This window comes from Desmodus rotundus, chromosome X, assembly GCF_022682495.2.
Source record: "Desmodus rotundus isolate HL8 chromosome X, HLdesRot8A.1, whole genome shotgun sequence".
NCBI classification, from domain to species: Eukaryota; Metazoa; Chordata; class Mammalia; order Chiroptera; family Phyllostomidae; genus Desmodus; species Desmodus rotundus.
In genome coordinates this window covers 20,782,309-20,808,146 of record NC_071400.1, presented here as the reverse complement: position 1 = coordinate 20,808,146, position 25,838 = coordinate 20,782,309, and the positions used below count along the sequence as shown (strand labels likewise).

Here is a 25,838-nt window from a genome sequence, read left to right as displayed (position 1 = left end):
AGTATAAGGGAACTAAAAAGTAATGTAAAAAATACAACAAAATGACTTAGCAAGTAGAGTAACAAATCTGCATCAAATTTTGCTTTAAGTTTGAACATTTCTCCGTGGAAACTATTCAGATGATTCAGAAGGCCATACCTTTGGGCTACTGGTGATTGGCAGCTTCATCATGACAATGCGCCCACTCATGCATCACGTCTCGTGTAGAGTTTTTTGGCAAAACCCCAAATCACCCAGGTGACTCAGCCCCTCTACAGCCCAGATTTGTCACCCTTTGATTTCTGGCTTTTCCCAAAAATATAATCATCTTTGAAAGGGAAGAGATTTCAGACCATTGATGAGATTCAGGAAAATACAATGAGGCAGCTAATGGTGATTGGGAGAACTGTGTGAGGTCCCAAGGTGCCTACTTTGAAGGGGACAGAGGTGTCATTTTCCTATGTACAATGTTTCTTGTATCTTGTATCTTCTTCAATAAATGTCTCTATTTTTCATGTTATATGAAAAATAGTACATGGCTGGATACCTTCTGGATAGTCCAATATAGCACTGAGTACTTATTATATTTATAGGAAACTCATTTATAATAGGCAAAAATTGGAAACATCCCAAATATGCATGAACTGGTGAGTTGACGAATCAACTGTTGTTAATACACACAAGGGCATATTACTCAACAATAAAGAGGAACATACTACTGTTAACACCCAATGTGGATTAATCCAAAAAATTAAAATGCTGAGGGAAAGAAACCAGACCCAAAAAGTATATAGAAAATGATCTCATGTATGTGAAGATTAGTCAGACAATTAATTTATGGTAACAGGAGTCAGAATAGTGGTTGCCTGTGTAGCTTGGAGAGGGAATGGAAGGGGTTACGGGTGCTATTGCTGGTGTAATGGAAGTGGTTTGTATCTTCACTGTGGTGACGATTACAAGGGTATGTACATCTGTTAAAAGTCATCCAATTGTACACTTAAGACCTGTGCATATCACTATGTAAATTTTATCTCAATATTTAAAAACATTTTAAATAGCAAAATATAACCAAAAAAACCTCTTTTGTCTTAAATGTAGTCTTAAAAATAAAAATTAAAAAATGTATTAATTTTAGATAAACTCACAGACAACTGATTCATAATGGAGTACTGAAAGAAATTATTTTTTTCCTCACAGGGACACTTCTACCTATTCTGAGACTGGTATTAGGGAGATATATGATGATTTCCTAACAAAGTCCTCTCAAAAACAGAATACTGGATAAGCTGGAGGAAATTTATACCTCATCATGAATATTTTTACATTTCTACCTATGAACTGAAGGCTACCAGTGGGAGGGGGAGTCTAGCTTTGACTTCTCAGCTTATAATAAATGAGTATTAAATATCCTTTAACAAGTTCAGGATGACAGTATCTTCTTCTTTGTCCCCACAAATACAAACAAAATTGAGTCTTCCCATAAGAACTTAGTTTACATAGTAAAGGTATTCCAGATGCAACCTGTGAGGGCTGGCTGTATCACAGTAACACAGGTGTACACTGAGTACACTGGGGAGCTGACATCCTAATGCTGTCAAACCCACAGCACATTGTTGTTTGGCATGCTGGCTCTGCATCTGAGATGCAAATCAGTTATTCCGTTCCATACATAGTTATATTAGAAATTTAAACTGAAACATTGGAAATGATTCAAAGTTGTGGAGAAAAATTTATAACACTCTAAACTGAAAGTGACATATCCAGAGAAAGGAGAAAAGTGACCACTTGTTCATTCATTTATCCATTCATTAAGCATGTATTAAGTGCCTAGTCTGTGTCAGACCCTGTGATGACCACTTAAAAATGGATAAAATAGCATCTCTGCCTTCCAAGAAATAACAGTCTAAGTGGGAAAAACAGGTAAATGAACAGATAATTATAAAATAGTATGGTTAGAGCAACAATAAAAAATATGGACAAGGCATAACTAAAGTACAGGAAAGACCACGAAAGGTTTTCTGAATGAGAGAGTATCTGAAATAAGTCTTGAAGGATGAGTACACATTAGCTAGATGATGAGAAATGTAGAGAGGGCGTTTCAGACACAATGGACTACATAAGCAAAGGCAGAGGCATGGAGGAGAGAAGCAGCATAAACTACAAACAGATTAAGTGTGTTTTAAGCAAGGGAGTGACATGATCCAATTTGTGTTGTAAATAGAAAAGTCTGGCAGTGTGAGGGATGCATCAGAAGGGACAAGAAGGGAGGCAACAGGAACCAATTAAGAGACTGTTGTAGTTTAGACAAGCAATGATGTGATGTTGAACTAGGGAGGGCAATAGCAATAGAGAGGATAGAACATATTATGGTCAATGGTCAATTTACTTAATTTGGCTTTCAAGATGACATTCTCTTGATTTTTCTCTTACCTCTCACTGGCCATTCCTTCTCAGTTTTCTTTGCAGCTCTTCTCCCCAACTTTTTAACAGGGGACTAACCCAGGGCTCAGTCCTTGGGTTTCTTCTCTATCTTCACTCCCTTGGCTTTAAATGCTATGCATGTGCGAAACACTACCAAATGTATGGTTCTTGCCCAGATCATTCCACTCCAGACTCACATACCTACCTACCTGCTTCACATTTCCACTTACATATCTAATAAATATCTCAAACTAACATGACCAAAACTGAACTCCTGCATGTCAGGCTTACTCTGCCTATAGTCGTTTGCATTTCTGTTACCTCCTTCCTCAGGCCAAATAATTCTGAATTCATCCTTGACTTCTCCCTTGCATACCTCATATCCAGTCTACAGCACATCCCATTTATTGTACCCTCATAATATATCCTCAATCCATCCAATTCTCACCATCTAACATAGTTTCCACCCTGCCTCCTGCCACCATCATCTCTTGTTTGAATTGTTGCACAGCTTCCTGTCTGGCCTCCCTGCTTCTACCTTGCACATACCCCTATAGACTCTTCTCAAGATAACAGCCAGCATGATGCTTTTGAATGCCACATCATGTCACTCTTGCGCTCAAAATCCTCTAAACTTTTCTAATTCTACTCAGAATAAAATCCAGCATCCTTTCAATTGTCTCAAGGCCCTATAATATCTACACTGTCCTGTAGTTACACACTTCTAAATCAACCTCCTATCATTCCCCTTGCTCATTCGGCTCTAGCCACACTAGTTCCTTGCACACTAGCCCCTTGAACAACCCAGACACTCTTGACTGAAGGTCTTTGTGCTGGTTGTTTCCTCTACCTGAATGTCTTTCTGTCAGATAGCCACTCCCTTATTTTATTTATTATTATTATTTTTTAATTTTTGTTATTCAATTACAGTTGTATGCCTTTTCTCCCCATCCCTCCACCCCACCCCAGCTGAACCCACCTCCCTCCCCCCCTCCACCCTCCCCCTTGATTTTGTCCATGTGTCCTTTATAGTAGCTCCTGTAATCCCCTCTCCTCACTGTCCCCTCCCCACTCCCCCTTGACTATTGTTAGATTGTTCTTAACTTCAATGTGGAACTGGAGAGCATTATGCTAAGTGAAATAAGCCAGACGGTGAGGGACAAATACCATATGATCTCACCTTTAACTGGAACATAATCAACAGAAGAAAAAAAGGAAACAAAATATAGCCACTCCCTTTCAAATAATCCTTTCAATGCCCCTTGTCAAAGAGGTTGCCCTGAACATCTATTTAAATTGTAACCTGCATCCCAGCAAAGCTCCCAATCCCTCTAATCCTGCTCTATTTGTTTCATACCACTGGATATAATACATACATATACATATACATATACATATTATATGCAGTGGTATGAAGTGGTATCCAGTGGTATATATTATATATATATATTATATATATCCACTTATCAAGATTTATATGCATATTTGTGTGTGTGTATGTGTGTGTGTGAGAGAGAGGGAGAGAGGGAGGGAGGGAGGGAGGGAGAGGGGGGGAGGGAGAGAGAGAGAGAGAGAGAGAGAGAGAGAGAGAGAGAGAGAGACATTTGCCTATCTCTTCCTTCTAGAATCTAAGCAATAGGACATAGTTTTTTTTGTTTTTGTTTTCTGACTCAGATGTTCTCTAACATCTAGAACTGTGCCTGGCACATAGTAGGTCCTCAATAATACTTGATGAATAAATGAATGTGTATGAAAGAAAACCTATGGGTGATGAGAGAATATGGAACCACCACCCTAGTTAAACCTGAAAATGGAAAATTTGAACAGAAAAAAGCCTATTTGAAGAGAATTTCCAAGGAGCATAAGAAGGGCTAATCACAGCTTTCCTCTTATTCTAATGGATTCATGGACTGCAGAGAATATACAGGTCGTTTATGTCTGTAAAGCCTTATTTCATAGTAGGACCCAGAAAGACCAAGCATCCTATTGCAAGGTACACAGCACTGCCCCACTTCTGTAACCTCCAAGCCCAAATGCCTTGAACACATACATGTGCATGCGCACACACACACATTTGGTATTGACTCTAATAGTTAAGGCTAAAATGTGGTTTAGGGATTATCTACAGATTTTAATTATACATGTTATCTCATTCTCCTTAACACAAACAACCAAGACTATTACCTGAAAAATATATAATCGGAAAATGAACTCATACAATGTTAAAGTTAGGAGTAACTGTAGAAATCATCTGATCCAAACTCTTCTTCTTTTACTTAATGTTTTTCTTTTTAAGATCAAATATGCCTGTTGTCTCTCCAAATATGAAAGGACCACTTCAGAAATGTAGTCCTTTTAAAATGGATGCATAATCAACAAAAGAAAAAAGCAAACAAAATATAACCAGGGACATTGAAGTTAAGAACAATCTAACAATAGCCAGAGGGGAGGGAGGAGGGGACAGTGGGGAGAGGGGATTACAGGAACTACTATAAAGGACACAAGGACAAAATCAAGGGGGAGGGTGGAGGCGGGGGAGGGAGGTGGATTCAGCTGGGGTGGGGTGGAGGGATGGGGAGAAAATGCAGACAACTGTAATTGAATAACAATAAAAATTTTAACAAATACATATATATTTAAAAAATGGATGCACAGAAACACACCTCTTTTAAATATTATACATATTTTCTTCTTCCTCAGTTTCAAATAGGTATCTGATTTTGTTATGATTAATAAAGCACTTTTCTCTCTTACCTTATTCCTTTGATTCTGTAGACAATGACAGGCTTACATCTTTTATTGGCAGTAAATGGGATATGGTTCATGAATCTAAATTAATACCTATAATTTCTGGATTCAGATAGAACTTAGACCTTAAATTAAATGAATTAAATTAATTTAGGTAAAAATTGAATTTAAAGATCTGCTGCAAGACAGTATTGTTCTGCTTCCTGCTAACTTACCATTTTATCATCAAAAATGTGTTTTTATAATTTTAGTTATTAAAGTAAAATGTAAAAGAAGTAAAGAAAACATAAAAGATGCATAGTTCTGACATAAGAACTATAAGAAAATCTATACTATCTGTTTTTAGAATACCATTTTTCACTGGTTTAGTCTACTTTTTCTCTCTGCCTTGAAATATGCACTAAAAGCAATATATGGGGCAACATTTAAATGTAGTTTGTATCTTATTTGATATTAACTTATACTAATTGAATAACAGCACGAAAATTAAAATGAAGTTACTGTTAATGTCAAACATTTTCTGCGGTCTTTCTGGGTGGTTATATAATTGTAGGAATCACAGATAAAATTTTTTTTTGATGTTAACTATCTCACTTGGCTTCTCATACTGTTCAGTAAACATGTCTTTAAAAATCATATATGCATATATATAATTATTATAGGATTTAATATACAGTATACATGTATTTAAGCTTTTGGTGTTTTTCTAAAATACTTATAGAAGATATAAATTTTCATACTTGAAGAGATAGGATATTTCCAGTTTCATCAATAAAAGGTTGACTTTAGCTTTGTATCTCCCCTCTTTCTATAACTTCAATTGTGTCGTTTGAAGGTGCAACTGGCATCAACAAATCTGTGATAGGAAGCTTCTAACTAAGATGGTCCCCAATAGTCCCTGCCTCCTGGTATTCAAACCATCTGCAATCTCCTCCCCCCTGAATTTGGTCTGGATAGACTAACTTCTCACAATTATAATATTGCTGAAGTGATGAGATGTCACTTCTGAGATAAGGTCATAACATGACTCTGGCTTCTGTCTTGAGCATTCTTTCTCAGTCTCTTGGATCACTCTCTGGGGTAGCCATCTGCCGTGTCATGGGGCAGTCCTGTGGAGAGGTCTATGTGGCTAAGGACTGAGGTCAGCCAATAACCACGCAAATGAGCTTGAAAACAGACTCTCCCATTCAGTCAAACCTTCCAATGGGACCACAGTCTCATCCAACAGCTTGACTGCAACCTCATGAGAATTTTGAGCCAGAGGCATCCAGCTAAACTATGTCTAGATTCCTGACCCACAGAAACTGTGAGATAATGTTTCCTGTTTCACATGTTAAGTTTTGGTATGATTTGTTATACAGAAGTTTATAACTAATACAAATATTCAAGCTCTACAGTCATTGCTATACAATTCCTTTATGAGGAAATTCATGAATATCAAATAACTTGTTTCCTCCAGCAAAATCACCTATATTCCTCCTTTATGGCAACTTATGCCAAAACTGAAATAAAAAAACTACCTTAACCACCAAATTGGACATAGATAGCCTTTTCAATCTAACCAATGTACTGGTCTTCCAAAAAACTTGCAATTAAAATTTATGAACCAATACCAAAATAAATGTAAATGAAATCAAATTTTTAATGGCTATGAATATGACTGTTTAAATTCCAAAGTAGTTACATTCATTTTGATGCAAAATTACTGTACCAGACACCACCAAAAAAAGAATATACCCTATATAGATTAATAGCATATCCTAATAGGACTAGAAGGCAAGGCTACAAGTTGTGTTTTTGTCTATAGAGTTACGCAAATAACACGTGCATCATCTACCTTCCTCTGGCTGCCTCACATGCAAATCAGCGAGACTAAACAATCCACCTCCATTTTCAATGTGCATTTCAACAACACTGTGCTGGTTTCAAATAACAGTGTCTGAGAAGCATTTAGAGAGGATCGATATATCTACAGATGTCTGTATCTTAAGATGCGGATCATTAATTATTTTCCTTCAGTGAGCTTATATTTATGAGGTTTGTGGAACTTTGTTTTTTAAATCCTCACCTGAGGATATCTTTTGTTTATTGATTTTAGAGAGAGAAAAAGGGAGGGAGGGAGGGAGGGGGGGGAGAGGGGGAGAGAGAGAGAGAGAGAAAGAGAGAGATTGAGATTAGAGAGAAATATTGATTGGTTGCCTCCTGTACACACCCTGACTCAGGATGGAACCCGCAACCTAGGTATGTGTCCTGACCGGAAATCAAACCCACAAACTTTTTGGTGTATGGGACGATGCTCCAGCTAACTGAACCATCTGGCCAGTGAAAGGTTTTTACCAGCACTAGCCAAGTAATCTTTATTTATTTATTGATCACCTACTATGTGCCAAGTAAAATTCTAGGTGCTTAGGAAACATTGAGTAAAACATACAATACAAAGATCCCTGCTTTCACAGAGCTGGCATTATATATCAAATCTTCTCTTCTCTGTGGAATCTGACATAGTTGGTTTCCGTCTCCTCTTTGAAACTCTGTCCTCTCTTGGCTTCTGCAATATGATATCATTCTGTTCCCCTAATAGTATTCAATTGTTTCTTCAGTCTTCTTCAGTTGTTCCTCCTATCAAAACCTAATAGATTTAGATCATAAGGTTTAGTTCCTGGGTTCCCGGTTTATATAATTTGGTCCTCAGAAAACTTGTTCATTGCCTTAAGCTCAGTGATCATCTCACTAATGCAGCCTCTCAAGTTTATACTTCTCTTCCAGCTTCCTATTCAGTGACTCCCTATGCATACATATTTCTAGTAGGATAATCCCACATCTTCAACAAGCAAGTTAATAACATAATAAATATCAACTACTTAAAATGGGTCTACTTACGCTCTTTTAATTTCATCAATGACAGCACTATTCTTTCAGTCATCCAGTCTTAAAATTAATCCCCTTTTGATAATCAACCAAGTCCTGTTCATTTTGCCTTACAATATCTCTTACATCCATTATTTACTTTCCATTCCCATGACTAGGTTCTTATCACTTCATGCGTGCATGATCATAATACAGTCCTAATTGATTTCTAGTATTTCTATTTTCCATCTCTCCTATACACTACCCCTACATTAATTTTCATAAAGTATCACTTTAATCACATCATCACCTGGAATCACAAACATTAATACTTTCCCATTGCCCATAAAATCTAAATTCCTCATCCTGACATTTAAGGCTCTTCATAATCTGCCTTAGTCTATTCATTCAACTAATTTCTTGCTATTCACCAGTGCAAACTATTTACTCCAGTTAGGATGATCTCCTTACTGTTCCTAGAGCATATGTTGCTTATCTTGTTCAGTAGGACTGCTCGTTGTGGCCATCAAGCTTGGAAAGAGTCTTCCCCACTTTTGTTCTACAAAATTGTAGCTATGCTTAAGTTTCTCGTTTCAACAAATCCCTTTTACTTTAGTTCACACTCTTCTTCTATTTATGGTTTAGTGCTACTGTCCACGTCATTTGCTTTGGCACTTACTCATATGTTTTAATATTATGTTTTTCATTATCTCAGTTTCCCTTGGAGGAGTTTAGGCTACTTAACAGTAAGACAACAAATGTCCTCATTTGTTCTCTGCACCACTTTTCTTCAAAACTCCACAATAGCAGTTGTAAAATTTTTAGTTCAAAACCCCTTTAAAATTTTTTAAAATATTAAGGATCTCACTGATTCTTTGGTTTTTTCAGTTATATCTATCAATACCTTATATTAGAAATTATATCTGTGACATTTAAATTGTTAATTCATTTAAATATGACAATAAATCCAATACACATTAATATAAATGTTTATAAAATAACTATATTTTCCAAAACAAAATAAAGACAGTGAGAATAATGGCTTTGCTTTACGAATTGGCAAATCCTTTTTAGAGAAGAATTTCCTAGAAGACAGATGGATTCTTATGTTTACTCTGCTTTCAATCCGTTGTGGTATGTTCTTTGGTTAACATATATGAAGAAAATCTGGCCTCATGTAAACTTGTAACTGAAAATGCAGGAGTATTTAACAGTCTTTTCAGGTAACTGTGGGTATTCTTCAATACTGCAACAAAATTTGATAGGGGTAGTTTTTTTAAGATAAATGGAATGGGGACTCTGAATCCACATTAATGAGCTTTTTGGACTTTGTTATGTTAACATACACTGGTCAGTCTTGTACTTTAAATGGATCTTTTATCCAGGCATGATTTTACAACACTGATTATTTAACAAGTACTGTTTCACTGAGTTATGCATATCTTCCAAACGGAGACGCATTTACTGTACTGTTCAGACCATAAGACGCACCTACGTTTTAGAGGAGGAGAATAGGAAAAAAGAATTTTGAGGCAAAAACTGGTAAAATATTTAATAACACCCTTTAAAGCAGAAATCCTATAGCGAGCCAGGTAAGCTACATTTGGACTATAAGATGCACCCCCATTTTCCTCCCAAATTTGGGGGGAAAAAGCGTGTCTTATAGGCTGAAAAATAAGGTAATCATATAATGTTTGCAAAAATCGCATGAGTTAATATCACTGCTGATCTCATTAGAAATGGCTATAAGTATCGGGAAGCTCACAAGCTTATGGTGACAGATACAGGTTTCCAAAATTCTAATTTTCATTTTATATCTTAAATATCATCATTGAAAACAAATACTATCAATTATTTTCCTTAAAATGATGGACTTTATTATTGAGAAAATGGCTGCCAAATAAGCAAGTCTGAATAAACATAGTTTCTTGGGTGGTTTTTTTTTTTTTTTTTTTCCCAATAAAACTGGAATTTATGTAAAAACCCATTAGTTCAGTCTACAGCTCAATCACACAAGTGCATTACCTCAAGACACTATCATACTTCAGTATGTAACAGAACTGCTTTATGCATAGTTTCCACTTGATACGTATATTATTGAAAAAGATATGTACTTGCCCTGGCTGGTGTAGCTCAGTGGATTGAGTGCCAGCCAGTGAACTAAACGGTCGCTGGTTCAATTCCCATTCAGGGCACATGCCTGGGTTGCAGGCTAGGTCCCCAGTTGGAGACATGCAAGAGGCAACTAATCAATGTTTCTCTCACATATTGATGTTTCTCTCCCTCTCTTGACCCCCCCTTCCCCTCTCTCTAAAAAACAGATAAATACAATCTTTTTAAAAATGTACTACTGATGTCCATATGTCTAAAAAAAGATATGTACTCATCAAATTGTATACATTAAATATGTGCAGTTCTTTGTATATCAACTGTACATCAATAAAGCTGTTAAAATATGTACACAAGGGTCAAGATTTAATAAAATTAATAATATTTACTGGTTTACAAAAACATTATAACATGAAAACAGTTTTCTATTTTAACTGTGAGTGTGATGGTGAAGAATACAATTACTAACTAGTAACAGTTTGGTGTCATTCCCTTGACTTGTGCCAAGGCACCAGCAGTTTTACCTACCATTCTCTTGCGCTATTAGTGAAAATGTCAACACAGGGGAAAAAGGCAAATAATACCTTACAATGTTGTGAACATAGTTTTTTTCCCCTTTTTTAAATATATTTTTACTGATTATGCTATTATAGTTGTCCCAAATTTCCTCCTTTGTCCCCCTTCACCCAATACCCCCCATTCCCTCCAGTAATCCATCCCCCCCCCCTTAGTTCATGTCCATGGGTTGTGCATATAAGTTCTTTGGCTTCTCCACTTCCTATACTGTTCTTAACATCCTCCTGTCTATTCTGTGCCTACATATTTGCACTTCTTAATCCCTGAACCTTTTCCCCCTACTTCCCCTTCCCCCTCCCAACTGATAACCCTTCAAATGATTTCCATATCTATGATTCTGTTTCTGTTCTGCTTGTTTGCTTACTTTGTTTTTTAGGTTTAATTATTGATAATTGTGAATTTATTGCCATTTTAATGTTCATAGTTTTGATCTCCTTTTTATTAAATAAGTTCCTTTAACATTTCATACAATAAGGGCTTGGTGATGATTAACTCCTTTATTTTTACCTTGTCTGGGAAGCACTTTATCTGCCCTCCCATTCTAAATGATAGCTTTGCTGGATAGGGTAATCTAGGTACTAGGTCCCTTGCCTTTCATGACTTTGAATACTTCTTGCCTGCAAAGTGTTTTAAGAAATCAGCTGACATTCTTTTTTTTATTGCGATTAACTTTTTTTTTCAATTTTTAAATTATTTTATTGTTGTTCAATTACAGTTGTCTGCATTTTCTCCCCCCCCTCTACCCCACCCCAGCCAAACCCACCTCCCTCCCCTGCTTCCACCCTCCCCCTTGGTTTTGTCCATGTGTCCTTTTTTTTTTTTAATTTTTATTGTTATTCAATTACAGTTGCACGCCTTTTCTCCTCATCCCTCCACCCCACCCCAGCTGAACCCACCTCCCTCCCCCACCTCCACCCTCCCCCCTGGTTTTGTCCATGTGTCCTTTATAGTAGTTCCTGAAAACCCTTCTCCCCACTGTCCCTTCCCCCCTCCCCTCTGGCTATTCTTAGATTGTTCTTAACTTCAATGTCTCTGGTTATATTTTGTTTGCTTTTTTCTTCTGTTGATTACGTCCTAGTTAAAGGTAAGATCATATGGTATTTGTCCCTCACCGCCTGGCTTATTTCACTTATGGGAACTCCTTTGTAGGTAACTCTCTGCTTTTCTCTTGCTGCTTTTAAGGTTTTCTCTTTATCTTTAACCTTTGGCATTTTAATTATGATGGGTCTTGCTGTGGTCCTCTTTGTATCCATCTTGTTTGGGACTCTCTGAGATTCCTGGACTTGTATGTCTATTTTCTTCACCAAATTAGGGAAGTTTTCTTTATTTTTCAAATAAGTTTTTAATTTCTTGCTCTTTCTCTTCTCCTTCCAGCACCCTTATGATTTGAATGTTGGTACATCTGAAGTTGTCCCAGAGGCTCCTTATCCTATCCTCATTTTTTAAAATTATCTTCTCTTCTTGCTGTTCTGATAGAATGTTTTTTTTCTTCCTTATGTTCCAAACCACTAATTTGATCCCAGGCTTTCTCCACTCCACTGTTAATTACCTGTAAATTTTTATTTCACTTAGCATAACCTTCATTTCTGCCTGTGTCTTTTTTATGTTGTTGAAGTACCCAATGAGTTCCTTGAGCATCCTAATAACCAGTGTTTTGACCTCTGCATGTGATTAGTTGCGTATTTACATTTTGTTTAGTTCTTTTTCTGGAGTTTTGTTCTGTTCTTACATTTGGGCCATATTTATTTGTCTCCTCATTTTGGCACCATCCCTGTTTTGTTTCTATGTATTAGACAGAGCTGCTTTGTCACCATGCCTTAGTAGCGTGACCTATTATAGAAAAGCGCATCAATAAGTTGGGTTGGGTGGAGCCGTAGGTAATTCCCAGGGCAGGGCAACTCCTGTGAACCAGGCTGACAGAATCTCTGATATTGTATTCCTGCTCTGTTGCTTTGTGCAGGAGAGGGCTCAGAAAAAGGACAGTACTTCTGCCTGGCCTCTGAAGTTTTGTCCAAGAGGAAGCTACTCCCTGGCACTCGCCCTGATGCCAGACACTTCAGTTTCTCCCTGTATGCCACTGGAGCCCTTTCCGCTGCTGCCCAGTGCTGTAGCCAAGAGGGAGTGAGTCTGCATACGTCCTAAGTCTGTTATGGGCCTTTTATGAGGAGACACTTGAGAATCCCAGTTTCTTCTGCCATCCCAACCCACAATGGTTTTTATAGCCATCAGTTATGGGAACTTATCTTCTTGGCACTGGAACCCTGGGCTGGGTGCTCTGGTGTAGGGCCAGGATCCCTCGCTCACAAGGTATTCATCCAAATTTTTATCCACCACACATGGGTATGGGACTGCCCATTCTGCGTCTCCATACATCTCTGCATCTCCGTGCTCCCCTACCCATCTCGATGAATGTGACTCCTTTAATTCTTTCGTTGTCGGACTTTCACACAGCTTGATTTTCTGACAAGTCTGGGTAATAGTTGTTTTGTAGTTTAGTTGTAATTTTTGCTGTGGTTGTACAAAGAGGTGAGCCATGTTTACCTATGACTCCATCTTGACCAGAAGTCTGTGGCTATAGTTTTGATTTCTCAGACTCCCTGAGAGAGTCTTGGGGATCCCAAGTGGTCCATGAACAATATGTTGGGAAGCACTCAAAGAGGTTCTAAACTTGGTTCTACACTTTGAGACTGACACTATGTCTGAAACTCTTTCCTACTTTAGCATTACCTCTGGTCACTCCACTGGACTCTTGTTGAGTCCTCTTCTTTCAGCATTCTAAATATACTCTCTACCATTTACTTAACAGTTTCAGCTATCGCCTATGTACTAATGATTTCCCCAAACCTGTATCTGTAATGCAGAGTTGTATCCTGACAAAAAGATCTATATTTCTGATTAATATCCTGTAAATACCTCCAACTTTATATACTGAAAACATAATTCACCTTTCTTTGCAAATTCATTTATACTCCTAAATTCTTGATCTAGGCTGTTAGCACCTTTGTTCTCTAGTCGCACAAACTAAAAACCTAGTGGTCATCTTTAATTCCCTTACCAATAAAGGGTCAGCCAAATAACACTAATTTGTGGTACTTTGACAACATCGATAGGGAGTGGTGAAGCCTAAGTCAAACTAGAGAATGCATGTTCCATCTAAGAGGCATTCATATTCAAACAGTGTGTGGGACACACAAATCACATTTGTTAGTTGCCAGTCTGTGATACTTGATAACTCTGAATTATCTCTTGATTTTGCACCTGTCTTTCCATTTCCACTGCTATTTTTCTAATTTAGATCCCCACCATCTCATCTTTAAAAAATATATACATTGTTGTTCAAGTACAGTTGTCTCCATTATCCCCCCACCAGACACCCCACCTCCCACCCTCGATCCTACCCCCTTTGGCTTTCCCCATGTGTCCTTTATACATGTTCCTTGATGACCCTTCCCCTTCCCCCCCCCATTATCCCCCCACCTCCCCTCTGGATACTGGATACTCTGGACATACTGAATTGAATGTCTGTTCTTATGCCAGTACCAGACTGTTTTGATGACAGTGACCTTGTAATATAGTTTGACATCAGGTATGGTGACCCCTCCTACTTTGTTCTTCTTTCTCAAAATTGCCGTGGCTATTCAGGGTCATTTATGGTTCCATATAAATTTTTGAAATGTTTGTTCTATATCTGTGAAATATGTCATTGGTATTTTAATAGGGATTGCATTGAAAAAAATATGGAACACTTCACGAATTTGCGTGTCATCCTTGTGCAGGGGCCATGCTAACTTTCTCTGTATCACTCCAATTTTAGTATATGTCCTGCCAAAGTGAGTACCCCATCATCTCTTTCATAGACTACTGCAATAGCCTTATAACTGATCCCTCTGACTCAAATTTCCCCAAATACTTCCCTTCCTGGCCCCATGTAGATTTGTTTTTCAGAAGGCAGAGAAAGTGATCTAAAATGCAAATCTGGTCACTTATTTGATACCTTAGATTAAAATTCCATAATAGTTCTCAACTTGCTATAAGAAAAAAAAGTACACATTCCTTAGCACAACATCAATCTATAATTTGCCATCCTCCACATATTACTTCAATTTAGCTTTTCTGTACTTTTCTATTCTTAGCTATAGAACTAAGGCTTATAAATCCTTTCTTATATGCCAAGCACTATTCCAAATTACATATATTATCTCATTAGTCTTCACAACCATTAAGATAGGTATCATCGACTCCATTTTACATATGAGGAAACTGAAGCACAAAGCTAAATTAAACCATTTGGAGTTCATCTAAAATCTCATATTGTTTCAGGATTCTGTATCTTTACATCTGTATTCACTCTTACTGTAATGGTTTCTGTTTTCTAACAAACTTCTAGCATCTTTCAAGATTTCGATCAAATATCAGGTATTTGAGCTACCTTCTCCGGCTAATCCATTCCAAAAGTAAAGCAAGGTATTCCTTCCCATGTTTGAAATAAAAACTACACAATACAACTTACCAGAAATAAACATCTGCCTAGCACTTAGCACAGTAGAACAGTGGCTTACCAGTAGCAGGTAGTTTTTGCTATAAGTAAAACACTGTAATTTCTACTTTTTATGGAAGAGTGGGAGGAACAAAGTGAGGGTAGTTTTGTTGCTGCTCCCCCTTCCCAATCTCCTGCTCCTGTAATCCTTATCACAACCCCCCACTTTGTCCTTTATGTGATTTGTCCCCACTCACAGATAGTCCTTTATGTGATTCAAGCAAAAGTTGTAACTTCTACATATTGGATAACTCCTATCTGGGGCCCTACAATCCAGGAGTCTTATACCCATTTCATTATCCCTCAATAAAGTGATATCTTTTTAGATCATTGGACCCGTCAAAATCAATAAGAAAAGTTTAAAAACAGTCATGGAAAGCCACTCTGAAATGAGGAAGAGAATGTAAGTCACTGATTACTATAATTTTTACAGGGGAAGCTATATCGTCTTTTCTAAATTGAGCATTAAGGTATAAAAGCTCCTTATTCTCTAACACATTTAGAGTTTGAACACATGTAATCTAGCATCTTCTTCCACTAGGCAGGAATTTAATGAACATTTTGTGAGAACATCTGTTTGTTATTTATCTTTGTCTCATTTTACACATCAGCAAATCCCTTTTTCCCACCAGGACAGAATAAAAATCACCATTTTATTATACAGCATTCATAAATTTAAACTTCAAATGGGGGAAAGAGCAGCAATTGTCAGCACTGTATTCTACCTGATGTTGTTACAAGGAAGAAGTACAAAGGTAAGGAAATACAGGGGGAAATTATTAAATATATTAATCCCTTTAACACACACTCTGCCAATGGCTACTATGTTTCACTGTTCTAGCAACTGCTAAGAAGAATTAAAAACCATTCTATCCTTCTAGAAGGGCAATCTCTTTGCCGTCTTGAGTCTATGTCCAAAAAAACAATAAACAGTTTTGTCTTAATAGCTATTTTTTCCTCTATGTTCTACAGAGACAACTTTAACAAAGAAGAAACTAAGATGATCAGGCATAGATTTTTCCCCAGTTTTATTGAGATAAAATTGACATACAAAGTTGTACAAGTTTACACTGTATAATGTGGTGATTTCAAATATGTACACATTATGAAATGAACACCACAATAAGATTGGTTAACACTTTGAAAATCTCGGAAACGAGAGCTACTATATTTTCGCCAATGCTCCTGTCCTATTTCACGAAGCTACTGAATGGCATTTCTAAGTGCTCTCACTATTCATTTTTGAGAAGCCAGAATCAAGGCCTGTGTAATCAGGAATTGCCAGTGTCATGAGCAAAGCGTAGGCAGAGTGACTAAAGCCATTTCTGGAAGTGTATCCCTCATAACATCTACTTGCAAATGTTGTATGTTTTAAGGTAGATAATAGTATAGAATACAATCTTCATTAGAACAGTAGTCATACGTGATTTTCCCTAGATTCAAATATACTATCCTATATGCCATGAAGAATAATAAAGTACGGAATAAGAAAGGCACAGTCCTTGCCTTCCAGAACTTATAATCATTTCCTTCCACTAGCCATTTCCAGTGCCCATACATCACCAGTTTTGTGTAAGGAGAACAAGTTTAGCACATACAAATTCACTAAAGAATAAGGGGAGACACAATACCCAATCAAACATTGAATTGGATGGTACAGGCCACAGTATTGCAGTTCAGAGAAGGGGAAAATCAATATAGGCTGGCAGAAGAGGGGGTGCTTTCTGTGATGTGTGGAATTTGAGTTTGGGGTAAACTGGATAGGATTTAGAAAGGTAAAGGAGGAGGACAAACTAAGAATCAAATTAATCTATATCTTGCACCTTAATCCTATCCCAACACTTAAGCTCTTTACCACAGAAGTGTTTTGAAAGTCCCTCCCAAATACCATCAAACAGGTAAAGGAAGAGATAAGGAGATGCACACACCTTCCTTATACCTTCTTTTGTAAGCTACTGGGGAACAGAAACTTCAGATAGGAATTGATCTGAATATCTGATTATAGTAATTAGTGCTAAAATGATTGAAGCTTAACGTTTCCATGATATATCTGTATCTTAAAAGAGGATATCATCAACCAATACAGAATCTTGAATAAGTACAATTATGTGGAAAAGGTATTTTGAAGCTAGGAGAAACCTCCCTCCCCACCCCCTGCCCCAAGCACTTTTCTTCTCTTTGTCCATTTCATAGAGTACCTTCCCTTTCCAACATAATCTGCTGGAGCTCAAGCTATGCAGGATCACTGTGGATAGTATATACCTTTTCTCCGTATTTACAAGAACTTCTTTACCTCATTAGGCTCTTATATATAACAAATTGCAAATATTGGAAGTCACTGTAAAATTGTTCTAAATAAGTTTCTATTTTCTTCAACATTAGTTTTTGTTTTGTTTGCTTTGGTTTGGTAAGGCAAAGCATTTATTAAAATATAAGCAGTCATTTTAGGTTGATAAAAAATGCTCATGGATGATATAGTAGTCATATTTATTTATCTCAGTGATTCTCAGCCAGGCTGATATAATACCTACTGAAGATCATATAGGAATCTCCAAGAAATCTTTTTCAAACTATGTCTCCCCAACCTCTGATATTTTTATATTTCCCCTGGGTGGCTTATCCCCTCTCTACTTGATTTCAACATCAGCCTAGACTTAATTCTTACTAACTATTACCTACCTTCAATCCCAATGTACTTCTGCATGCCAGATCATCATACTAATGGGAGAAATGAAGAAAGGAAAAGAAGGAAGGAAGGCAGAGAGAATTTCTTTTTAAAAGCTAGAGGAAATATACCCAAGCAGCTTTCTAGTTAAAATCCTGATAGAATTCACTTTAGTCTTAAAGATTGGGTTCTCTTCTCCATAAGAAGTGGCTATCATGGTCTAGAATGGTAAACACTGTTCCATCTGTAACTAGGAAACAGATGACCTGGCACTTTTTGCACCATCTGAGTCACAGGGTGTAAGGGAATCAAAAGGTCTCTATAGAACGACTCTTTGGTAGTACAATGAGGCAAGAAAGGCCAAAGTCCAATAAACCAGCATTGCAAGGTTGGCAGCACAGGCAGGTAGAGCAGTGCACACAGGTAGGTCAAACTACGGAGACCATCTGGATCTACACCTTAAGAACCAAGAAGCGAATGCAGAAACTAATGTCAAGTCAAGCAAGAGAATGAAGTAAAAGAAGGAAGGCAGAGAAATAAACGACACATTTTACATATCCTGTTCAGGTGGGATGGCCAGATTCATGCATAACTCTGAAATCTTAATAAGCTCAGCTAAAAGGTGGAAATGCCACAAAGCTTATTTGTAACACTATTCCATTATGAAAGGGCATCATTTATAGGATTCAAAAGCAAACACAAAACAGAAAACACAAAAACAGCATACACATGCACACATCTGTGCACAGGATTCAAACAGAAACATGTGCAGAGACACACATACACAGCTCCTCAGCACACACATAAACCCTCACACACACACACACACACACACACACACACACACTCCAGGATGGGACTGAATGAAAGGAAACCATCTGTGACTTAGGTAATTTTTTTCCTTCAACTTTGTTTCTTGGCTTTTTCACTTAAATAAGAATAATCCTAATCAAATGTAAGAGGTGTGTTGGTCAATAAACTGGGCACTTCATTTCGGTTGTCTTATATTACATACTCGTACCATAGGGATTCTGGCTACTTCAGAAATAGAAAGATACTTGTAAAAAATACATAGGCCTTAATTCTGAAGTGGTAATACTGGTGAGAAAGGGTATGTGGAAACAGGATACAGAGCCACCGCTCATGGGGGCCCCATTCTGAGTGAGGTTTGTGCCTTTGAAAAATCAGTAACTCTACACAGTCAATGCAGTTGCTTTCGAAACCCAAGCTGGCTTTTTTTTTTTTTTTTAAAGAAACTGACACACTGATTTTAAAATTCATACGGAAATATAAGAGACCCAGAATAACCAAAACAATCTTGAAAGAGAACAAAGTTGGAAAACTCCCACTTTCCAACTTCAAAAATTACTACAAAGCTACAGTAATCAAGACACTGTGGTACTGGCATAAAGGGCATGTATATAGAGCAATGGAACAGAATTGAGTATCCTAAAATCAGCTCCCATATTTGTTATGAATTGATTATTGACAAAGGTGCCAGAATCATGCAATGGAGAAAGAACAATCTTTTCAACAAATGGTCCTGGGATAACTGGATATCCACATGCAGAAGAATAAAGTTGAATCCCAACCTCACATCATACACAACAATTAACTAAAAATGGATTACAGAGTTATACATTCAGGCTGAAAATTTAAAAGTCTTAGAGAAACACATAGGACTAAGTCTTTGTGACCTTGAGTTAGGCAATGGTTTCTTATATATGTGATGTGAGTGACAAAAGAAAAAATAAATTGGCTTCATCTAAATTAGAAAATGTGTGTGCTGCAAATGATGAAAGTAAAAAGACAGCCTAGAGAGTGGTATAAAGTATTTGCAAAACCATGAGAGAGCACTTCACACCTATTAGAATAGCTTTTAAAAAGAAACAATAAGTGTTGACAAGCTAATGGGAGAAACTGTGAACCTTACTCATTGCTGATGGAATTGTAAAATTGTGTGACCACTTTGGAAACAATTTTGAGGCTCTTCAAAAAGTTATACATAGAGTTACCATATGACCCAAATATACACTCCTAATATACCCAAGAGTAATGAACGCATATGCTCACACAAAAACTTGTACACGAATGCTTACAGCAGCATTACTGACAATAGCCAAAGAATGGAAACAACCCAAATGTCCATCAACTCATGAATAGGTGAAGAAAATGTGGCATAGCAATACGATGACAAAGTATGCAGTCACAAAAAGGAATGAAATACTGATACATGCTACAACATGTGTGAACGTTGAAAACATGCTAAGAGGACAAGTGCAAAAGGATGTATTTTTCATGATCCCATTCATATGAAATATACAGAATAGGCAAATCTATAGAGACAGTTGATTAACGATTGCCTAGCTCTGGGGATTTTGGGAGATAATGTCTAAAGGGATCAGGGTTTATTTCTTTTGGGGGTAATGAAAATGTTATAAAATTGGATTCTTGATGATGGTTGCATAACACTGAATATACTAAAGATCATTAAAATATATACTTAAAATTGTTAAATTGTATGGTATGTAAATCATACCCTGATAGAGCTGTTAATTAAAAAATTGGTCTCTAGGGAAGCATATGATGATTGTTTTCTACCATTTGAGGGGTTATGATGTCGAAATGGGAAGAGGTTGCCTGGTATAAATCCCAAGGGGTAAACAAAATCAGAACTGCCACCCCGTGTAACTCCACAGGGCTCAATTCATGTTATAGTTTTTGTAAATGGTACTATGTGTAAGCGTAGGAGCAATGGGTGGAGACTGAATAGAGAGAGATTTGGGCTTATTTATGCAAATATTCAATAACTGGAACTGTTCAAAGATCAAATGTCTACCCCACAGTGAAAAGTGCAAAATTATTGAAAATATTCAAGCATGACATGGATGACCACTTGAGGACGGAGTAGATGGTTTTACATAACAGACTGTATATGTATGTGGTAGAGGGGGGAGATGTGACTGGATAGACTTCAAGGTTTCTTATAACCGTAAGATTCTATTAAAATGCATATATTACAATCTTTCATTGTAAACAATTTTCTCATTCATTAGCCAGGAATAAATGAATACTTACATATTCCCACTAGATTCACAAGTCCCAGTAGTGATTTCCAATGAAATAAATGAAAGTTCATGCTGTGTTTTAGGCCATTTCTAATATTTATTCTATCTTTGACTCAATCATCTAGCAATGGGCTTATCTTTTCTATTACTCTTTTTTTTTTGTAGTCTATAGCTTTAAAGGTAGCCCTTCATAAATATTATTAAGAACAGAATCCTACATTGTACTTAATACTGACAACAATTAAGTTAATGAATATAAATCATTATAGACTTTGTCTTGTCTCTCTTTCCACCCTCCTCTGTCCTTTCATAAGATATGGAATATGCAGGCTGCTGATTTTTACAAGTTGCTTCCAATGCTTCAGAATGAACCTTTCAGCTGAAGGTTTCAAATATTTTGGCCTAAGTCCACAAATGCCATAAGAAACTGGCACTCCATTCTGCAATGCTTTTCTCTCTGACAGTAACTTTAACTTGGGATCATAAAGTAGAATAATTTGTCAGGTGGTCCATTATGCTCTAGATTTAAAAACATCAGAGGGTAGCAGTCCTCCACACCGCTTTACATTTTAGAACTACTGGGAATGATTCTATGCTGAAAAAGAGAAGTTCAGATACAATGAGAAAAGCTGCTTATCCATCACCTGTTTCACAAAAGCAAGGGGCAGCTTAATATCTTGGGACGGGCAGCTTACCAATGGTGACATGGGATCAGAAGTGGCTAAACAGCTTCAAATCAAGTACCTCCCTCCTTAAACTGGTCAAGTACAGGCAACACATATAGTAGGTGCCAGCTAAATAGTGCTGACTGACTTACCCTGGCTCACTGCCACCTTAGGCAAACCCAAAAACCCTGTATCAAAAATCCCAAATGGAAAACATCTGCAATGAAATTGTACTCATTGTCCAGCTAGTACACCAGAGCCTACTATAAATCTCGACCTCAGGGTTCATGCCTTGGAACTGTGTACTAATGTTCTAACATAGCCTTTCTGTTACTTCCAGTAATAAATCCCCATGGAGAAGTTTCAAGAAGGGCATTGCCTTAGATCATATTCCATGTTAGAGTGAGGTTCTCCACAGCTTGTGCTTTATCTGGTCTTGATGTGAAGCCAGCAAAGGAAATGTTCTGGAGTGTTTGATGCTGGAGGGGGTTATTTTTATTTTAAATAGCTGTAAATATTTGATAAGTAATTATGCCCTTGTCACTTCAATTCTTTCAGACCGTTTCTTCTCGGCCCTTTTCTTTCATTTCTTGTTAAAAGCCTCACAAGGTCCATGAGTAGGGAATGCTCCTTGGGAGGGAGAAAGATACTACTGGGATCCCGGGCTTATTTCTCCAATGGTCGTATTTCTGCCTGTGCTTATCCCTTTTTCTGCCAGATTGTGCTCTTTATTGCTCACACCACTCAAAATAGCCACAGTGCCAATATTCAGAACTACTCAAGCTGTATTTATTGTATTTACTTCGTATCCCACCCTCATAAACCACTCTCCCTAGATCCCTTACGCATTTCGACTGCTCTTTTCCATTTCAAGTATCTCAATTCCAGAGAATGCAAACTTGGGCACAGTCTTATTACCAATTAAAAAGGGACTCCACTACTTTTTTCTAAGAAGTTACTTGTACATATCCATGTCAGTTACTCAAAAGTATATTGACTTTTTAAATGCCTTATCATATTGCATACTCTCAATATAGTTTACCATCTCCTATCATCTATAGACTTTTAAAAGCATGAATCAAATATGCTTTTGTTGTTGATCTATTTGTGTGATATTTATAACTAAGAAAAATGTCACTCAAAAACTTCTTCAGAATAGTCTAACTTACTTGCAGATTATTGTCATTTTATTAACATAGATTGTCACAATTATTTCATATTCTTTATGCTCCTAATCACAAGTTTGGGTGGATACAGGTTGTACAACTTCCACTGAATAAGATGAGCAAATTTCCTTGACCCAGGAGAGCATATTAGAGCTGTAGTTCTTTGCAGTTCCCCCCACCTCTAAACCAAAGGACAGGGTTTAGGAAAATGCCAACCACATTTAGCAGGAAGAGTTAGCCATCTAGGGTATGGTACGGGAGTAGCAATGAGTAGCGTGTATAAAGAAGTTAAAGGAGGCTTGCTTTACAATCTCTTCATAAGAAGCTGTCACTGGACATGTCCCAATTCCTATTCAGAAGACAGTTAACACAGGGGCCATTTTCTTTACATTCTCCCACTTTATACTGATCTACTGATCTGGGACTTTTGTGAAGGAACATGCTAGTGATGTGAAACCCTCCCCTCTCTCTCACAGTGTAGAACCCAGCCCTGAAGTACCAGGACACAGGAGGATAGACTACCTACCTTCCAGTCTACCTACTTGAGAAGGAAGACAAAGAGTGGAATTCCCTCATGTGACCTCCCACTCCTGCCCACTCCAGGAGGAAGAGAAGGAGGTTGCCCTGGGGTGTAAGCTCTCAATAAATTGTGTCTCTCCTCTCGAAAACAGAGAGTGCAGAGAGAGATGAGGGAGGGGGGAGAGAGAAGGAGGGAGAGAGGGAGAGAGTGTGTGTGTGAGGAAGAGAGGAGACTGGAGTCTGGACAAGTTAGTGGTATATACAGCCTTGAGTAAGGAGGACAGCCAACATTTACTGAGAGTGCTAATGAGAATTAAATGAAATATCTTATATAAAGACCTTAGCATAGTCTGAAAACATATTTTACTTCTTCCCTACTATGGCTTGAATTATGAAAGGTCCCTATTAGAGTGAGCTTTTTTATTGAAATTAGAAATGTCTAGCTTCCTAAACAAAGTAAAAATGTCACTGAAAACTGTAGATGTAATTTGGAGGAAGAGGAGGCAAGGAGTTTAAAATTTCATTTAGACCCAAATGGGGTTTGTCTTTACACATTTCTTGAAACTGTAGCTGTGGTACTATCTCTTTAGTTCTCAAAACAAAAGAACCTATTTGCAGAGTGCTCCAGGGTGGCCCTGAGTGGCACTTTAAACACCAGTTTTGAACTCTTCTAGGCAGTTCAGGGAGGTTGGACACAACAATAGATGATGGGAGTGGTACAAAAAAAGAGGGAGGTGGTTTGCTGTCCATTGAAAACAGAAAGCAGAGCCAAAGAAAATGAAGGGAGAATGTGAAGGGAGAAAAGAGAATGTCAGGGAATGCTAAATATTTTAGCAACTGAAAAGAGTACAAACAACTGAGATCTAGGCCAATGGAGGGCAGGCCAAGCAGGTGTAATTATTTGTCATATAGTTTCTACAGATAGCAATAGTCAAGTACATTATTCTACCTATGTGCTTTTTCCAGTACTATAGACTTTAACACTGGGTTCTTTTTTTTTTTTTTTTTACAATTTTATTTATTTATTTTTAGAGAGGAAAAGGGAGAGAGGAAAGGAGAGAAACATCAATGTGTGGTTGCCTCTTGAGCAGCCCCTACTGGAGAGCTGGCCCACAACCCAGGCATGTGCCCTAACTGGGAATCAAACCAGGCACCCTTTGATTTGCAGGCCGGTGCTCAATCCACCGAGCCACACCAGCCAGGGCAGCATTACTGCTATTTTAAATAATAAAATCATCCACAAAGGGGTTAATTACTAATTCAAGAAAGATTTGTCAGAGAAAGAAATAAAAGCTGAAAAGTAGTGAGTAATGAGTGGTTAAGTTACTGATCAATCCAAAAGAGAATAGTTAAAGGGTCTATGAGAGCTAAAATGCATCAAAATGTCTATGAACTAAACATCGGAGCTAGAAGCTCTTTCTTCTGATTAACTCAGCTTTCTTATCCCTAGATCAGAAATCAAGGCTTAACAGTCCGCTCTCAATAGCAAGCGAATATGATTGGAAAAACAGTACCGATGAGAAATGCAGAGCATAGGTCTCATTTAAATTTAATTGAGATCATTATTTGTTAAAATACTTCTGAGAATAACTCACTTTAGGCCATTTTTAAAATTTAAATTATTCAAAATAAGGAATGCAATGTTCTATATGTCAAAGTAAACAAGGTTCTTGTTTTATTTCCTATAGATACAATGGTCACTGTGGCCTTGTAGACCCCTAAGAAAATCATCCCTCTGGACAGCCAAGCTTTCCGGACCTGCACTTCCAATACTGCATCCAATAACCACATGTAATGAATTTCATCTCAATTTAATTAAACTCAAATAAAATTTAAAATTCAGTTCCTCAGCTGCAGTAGCCACATTTCAGTGCACAAGAGCAACATGCGGCTAGTGGCACTATGCTGGACAATGAAGACATAGAATATCTCATCATCACAGAAAGTTCTATTTTTACAGCATGAGATTTGACACCAGGAGACCAAGACTTTAAGTTTCATATAAAAAATTCAAATCATTTTAATAATAGTTTTTCCACAATGTAATTATTCATAGCCATAGACAATACAGATTAAGATTAAACATTTTAATTTTAACTTTGGACCATGATTTTCGAAGGTCAGTTGTAGAGAATAATCATCTGGGGAGTTTGCTAAATGCAGATAAGGCAGAGAGTGATTCAGTAGGTCTGGGATGGGGATCCAGGAATCTGCATTTTAAACATATTTCCTAGGTCATCCTGACACGGAGAGTCCCTAAACCACATTTTGAGAAATGCTGTGATTATGCATCAAAAAACTCCAATGATCAGCCATGGCTGGGGTGGCTCACTGGACTGAGCTGTGGCCTGTGAACCAAAGGGTCGCTGGTTTGATTCCCAGTCAGGGCACATGCCTGGGTTGTGGGCCAGCTCTCCAGAAGGGGGTGCTCGAGAGGCAACCACACATTGATGTTTCTCTCCCTCTCTTTCTCCTTCTCTTCCCCTCTCTCTAAAAAGAAATAAATTTAAAAAATTTTTAAAATCACAATGATCAATT

General features: G+C 37.5%; 1 protein-coding gene and 1 non-coding gene across 7 annotated transcripts in view; both read right to left on the bottom strand.

Moving 5' to 3' along the window:
* ENOX2 (ecto-NOX disulfide-thiol exchanger 2) overlaps nt 1-25,838 on the bottom strand; it is a 320,597-nt gene that overhangs the window by 272,568 nt on the left and 22,191 nt on the right. The window lies entirely within an intron of this gene.
* Nucleotides 14,412-14,518, bottom strand: LOC128780035 (U6 spliceosomal RNA). The gene has a single exon (XR_008426035.1). It is a non-coding gene; the product is annotated as a U6 spliceosomal RNA (small nuclear RNA).